Genomic DNA, 6,000 nt, shown 5'->3' on the forward strand with positions numbered 1-6,000 from the left:
CTGACTTTTCATCCCTTTGATATTGCTCTCAACAAGGACCATGATCTGATGATGGCAATTATCACTCCGAGAGCTATACTAGTGAACTTCTTCGGTAGTGGGAAAGCTTCCAATCTTACCTACGAGTTCTACAATCCATCGGCATTGGCCCGTTAATTGGCCTTCGGACACCTACGATTGCGCTCTGCTATGCCGATGTGGTGAAACCAAGGGAGATCATCACCAGTGGTCTTGAGTGGATCAGAATAGCTGAACTCCCACCAAATGCCGATACATCAGATATCGACTTATTGGCTTGGATCCCAGCTCTCTTCATCACCCAGGCGTACAAACAATGGTGGGTGAAGTGGAAAGAGCATTTGTTCTGTCGATCGGCTCTTACATACCGCGGTATGATCGACTCGACGTACAAGGTCCCTAAGAACACTGTAAGTCTTCAACCCATGCCTCAATCCTATTACTTTCATTCTTATCGGCAACTTACTTCCACTGTTTTACACAGGTCGACGATACACCACCATCAGTCAGCAGAAGTGGTAAGCCAATCGAACTCCTCCCATCGGGTCCGATCTCTTTGATCAGCAATAATGCACCAAGCTTGGCGGCTTTAATGCACCGGGGCGTGCGCTTCAAGAAAATCACCACCAAACGGGCCAAGACATCTCCATCAGTCGCTGCTGCTGCTTTGGCGCAAGCTTTCAAGGTAGAAAATTTTTACTTCTTCAATTTATACCGATTCCATTCTATACTTACACAGCCTTTTCAGGATACATCGGCCGCCATGGGAACTCCATCGGTAACTTTCACTGTTTCGACCATTCCATCAGTACTCTGTTACACTTGTACTTATGAATCTTTTATTGTTGTATCAGCAAACTGGCAAATTGACAAAGACCAGAAGTACCAAGACAACTGCCAATGCCCCCCCAGTCCAGCCAAGTCAAGAGAAAGGGTCCCAAGAGTACTAAGTCACAAGCAAAACGTCAGAAGATAGCAGCGCCTTCCCCTCCTCCTCCAGGATCACCGATTCATGTGGAATCATCCCCTCCTTCACCAGAAGCTCAGACACAACAAGCATCGTCTCCACCTCAACCACAAGAAGCACCTCAGCCAGAAGAGACATCAGCCGATGTACATGAGCACACCGCCAATCCAGTGGGTTCAATCATAGCATCGGTAGTCTCCTCAATTCAGACAAGCACTGCACCCCCTCAAGGTAAAGTACTATCCATGAAATCATTGCCGATGGACTTATCTTTCCACCTTATAATTATCCCTGTTAATTTTTCAGCTGACATTGTCCAATCGGCAACTCCGGCCGATCAACCCGTGCTACCATTGGCCTCAACTAGCTAGAGGTGAGAGATAGATTTGAAACAAGTAAGCTATTTGATTATGATCCTTTATTTTACTAACATTTTATCATCAAATAACCTATCTCCTTTTCCTTTTCAGGAACAAGACTCTCCCGACAGCCTGTTCTCCTTCGCCATCGAAATTTCCGACGATGAAGGCGAGGAAGCAAGCTCTTCTCAAGCAATCGGGATTTCATCAGCAGAAATCAGAGCAAAGCTGGAAGATTTGCTGGCCCTGCTTCAGCAGGATACAGTACAGCTGGTCGATGATTCCGATCCAGCCAAGGTTCTGTTTAAGGCTCTTAGAGGCCAAATCCCTGCCGATGCCGAAGAAATCCTTTTCAAAGCTGCACACTTGGAGAGCCGCCAACTCCAATACCAAAAGGCCACTCAACGCCTTGCCGATAGAGCCACCCATGCCCAGCTCTCGGAGGAGGTAATGAAAGTGAAACACCTTGCCGATGAGAAACACAAGAGCATCGGCATTATAAAATCCTCAGGAGAGATGCTGAAACAAAAGATCTCTAACCTATCGGCAAAAAGGGAAGCTCTGTTGGCAGAGCTTAAGAAAGTAGAAGAGTCCCTCTCACAAGCTCAGCAAGAAGAGAGTCAGCTGCCTAAAATGATCAAGACTCTCACGCAAGAACGAAACACTCAAGCCCGTAAAGCATTGTAGATGAAGAAGAAGTTGAAGCCAGTGGAGGATTCTGCCGATGAGGACATCAAGGAGATAGAAGAAGCCGATCAGGTCCGTCTGCGCGCCATATCGACTATCCAAGCCTTACTGAAAATATGAGCTCTTCATCGGCATGTTTTGTTCTGTCTTTAGAAACCTTTGATTACTTTGATCCAGCCGATAGGATTGTTATCGACATCCTTTAAAACATCATATTCAGTCCCGGGTACATTTTAATCCAGCCGATAGGAGTGTTATCAGCATTTGAACTTTTTTATGCATCGACCCATATGCTTGGGTAATATTTCTTCAGATATTTTCTGTTCAAAGCTCTGGGAAATTCAACTCCTTCGAGAGTTTCCAAAATATAAGCATTACCAAGAGCAGACCGATTTATCCGATAAGGACCTTCCCAATTACGAGACCACTTGCCAAACTTCGAACTTTTAGTCCCAATCGGTAAAATTAGTTTCCACACCAAATCTCCATCGGCAAACTCTTTAACTTTTACCTTTTTATCATACCACCTAGCAACTCTCTTTTTATTTTCTTCTATACTCATCAAAGCCTTTAGCCGATGCCCTGCTAAATCATCCAACTCATCTTTCATCAAAGTAGTGTAGTCATCGCAGTCAGCTGATCTTGAAAAGACAATCGTCTAGATCCGGTCTTAATTTCCCATGGTAGCACTGCATCGTGCCCATACACCAGTTGATAAGGTGAAACTTTAGTCGAGCCATGACATGCCATCCGATATGACCACAAAGCCTCACTTAACAATGTATGCCACGTCCTAGGATTTTCTTCAATCTTCCGTTTGATGACTTTAATGATTCCTTTGTTAGACGCTTTGGCCTGCCCATTAGCTTGAGCATAATAAGGAGAAGAATTCAATACTTTAATTCCCATACCGATTGCAAATTCATCAAACTCTCCCAAAGTAAACATTGTACCCTGATCGGTAGTAATTGTTTGAGGAATACCAAATCGGTAAATAATATGCTCTCTCACAAAATCAATCATATTGGCCGATGTAACCTTCTTCAAAGGAATAGCCTCAACCCATTTAGTGAAATAATCAGTGATGACTAAGATGAACTTATGCCCTTTGCTTGATGGTGGGTCAATCTGGCCGATTAGATCAATAGCCCATCCCCGGAACGGCCAAGGTTTAATAATAGGATTCATGGCCGATGCGGGCGCCCTTTGAATATTGCCAAATTTCTGACATCCTTGACACCCTTTGAAATATTTAAAGCAATCCTCGAGTATAGGCGGCCAATAATACCTATTTCTCCTGATCATCCATTTCATCTTAAAAGCCGACTGATGTGCTCCACATACTCCTTCATGGATTCCACCCATCAAACTTTTAGCTTCATCATTACCTAAACATTTGAGAAGAACTCCATCTATAGTTCGATAATATATTTCATCCTCGAGGAGCACATACTTGGTAGCTTGAAACCTGATACGTCTCTCAACCTTTTTAGATGGATCCTTTAAATAATCAATGATCTCCTTTCTCCAATCATCGCACCGATTGCCGACAACGTGTTTAATATGGGTTGATATCCAGAGGCATGCTGAGCCAACCGATTAGCCTCCTCATTATGTAACCGAGGAGCAAGCTCTAATCGGAAATCCTTGAATTCCTTTAATAGTCGCATACTCTTTTCATAATAAGTTATCAGGACTTCGCTTCGGCATTCGTAACTTCCAGCCAACTGACTTATGACCAGCATAGAATCCCCGAAGATTTCAACAACATGAGCATGAACCTCTTTTAATAATTCCAACCCCTTAATCAAAGCTTGATACTCAGCTTGATTATTCATCGACTTGGCAACAATCGGCAAAGAGAACTCATACTTCTTTCCCTGAGGGGAAACTAGTACTATCCCGAATCCTGCCCCCGGTCACAGGTAGATCCATCAAAGAAGAGCATCCAAGGAACAATTTCCAAAGTCTCCACTACACCGCAATGTTGAGTCACAAAATCAGCCAGAACCTGCCCTTTTACAGCCTTAGCTGATTCGTAATGTAGATCAAACTCCGACAGTGCCAAAATCCATTTGCCGATCCTACCACTCATAATCGACATAGACAACATGTATCGGACCACATCATCCTTGCATATAACAGTGCATTAGGCCAATAACAAATAGTGCCTTAACTTAATACATGAAAAATATAGGCATAAACATAACTTCTCAATTGCCGAATACCTGGTCTCAGCATCAATCAGCCTTCTACTCAAATAATAAATCACACGTTCCTTCCCTTCAAATTCTTGAATTAAAGCTGAACCGATGACCAACCCATCGGTAGACAAATACAATCTGAAGGGCTTTCCTTGCTGAGGTGGAATTAAAACTGGAGAATTTGTCAAGTAATTCTTGATTTCATCCAAGGCCAACTGCTGCTCTTTTCCCCATACAAACTCTTGATCGGCTTTCAATTTGAGTAAAGGGCCGAAAGCACGAATTTCACCAGACAAATTAGATATAAACCGTCTGATAAAATTACCTTGCCGATCAAAGACTGGAGTTCTGTTTTGTTGGTAGGAGCAACTATCTTATTGATGGCATCAATAGATCTCCTACTAATTTCAATGCCTCTCTGATGCACCATGAAACCAAGAAATTGCCCTACCGATACACCAAATGCACACTTATTAGGATTCATTTTTAAACCATGTTTCCTTGTGTATTCCAACACCTTTCGTAAATTGGCAAGATGCTTTGTGAAATCTCCGGACTTAACCACGACATTATCAATGTAAATTTCCACCAGCTTGCCAATGAACTCATGAAAGATAAAATTCATAGCCCTTTGATAGGTAGCACTAGCATTTTTCAAGCCAAAGGTCATGACTATCCATTCAAACAGCCCAACATGACCAGGACATCTAAATGCGGTCTTTGAAATATCTTCCTCCGCCATGAATATCTGATTATATCCTGCATTGCCATCCATGAAGCTAATAATTCGATGTCCAGTTGCAGCATCAACTAGCAAATCGGCAACTGGCATTGGGTAGCCATCCATCGGCGTAGCCTTGTTAAGATTTCTAAAATCAATGCAGACTCGAAGCTTCCCATTTTTCTTGTAAACTGAAACAACATTGGAAATCCACTCGGCATACCGACACTGCCAAATAAATTTAGCTTCGATAAGTTTGGTTATTTCGGCCTTCATATCAGGAAGAATATTAGGATTACATCGGCGAGCTGGCTGCTGATGTGGCCGAAATCCAGATTTGATAGGCAACCGATATTCAACAATGGATCGGTCTAAACCAGGCATATCAGTATAGTCCCAAGCAAAGCAATCTTTATATTCCTTTAACAAATCAGTTAACTGTTGCTTACACTCAGAATTTAACTTAGCACTAATAAAAGTAGGTCTTGGCTTATCACCATTACCTATATCTACTTCTACTAAATCGTCGGCCGATGTAAACCCCTGGCCTAATTTCCCATCATCGGCGAACCTATCCAATAAAACTCCTCATCAGAACCGATTGCTTGGATCGGTGGAATTTCATAATCGGCAACCTTGAGGAAATCCTTTTCCCAAATCTCCCCTGAAATGCATCTGGTCCTTTCATAAGTATCCGCCTCTGCCGATGCTATAACATAAGAAGAATCTCCTGGGACAATCTCAATCTTGTCACCTCCCGACTGAACCAAACATTGGTGCATTGTAGACGGGATGCAGCAATTGGCATGGATCCAATCTCTCCCCAGCAATAGATTGTAAGCACCATTTCCACTGATAACGAAGAAAGTTGTCGGCAAGGTTTTACTGCCGATGGTCAACTCAACGCATATTGCTCCCTTATCTGGAGACTCATTCCCTTCAAAATCTTTAGCATCATATCGGTCTTGGTCAAATCTTGATCTCCTTTCCCAAGCTTCCGATAGACTACATATGGCATAATATTGATGGCAGCCCCACCATTAA

Source organism: Sorghum bicolor, chromosome 8 (genome assembly GCF_000003195.3).
Source record: "Sorghum bicolor cultivar BTx623 chromosome 8, Sorghum_bicolor_NCBIv3, whole genome shotgun sequence".
NCBI classification, from domain to species: Eukaryota; Viridiplantae; Streptophyta; class Magnoliopsida; order Poales; family Poaceae; genus Sorghum; species Sorghum bicolor.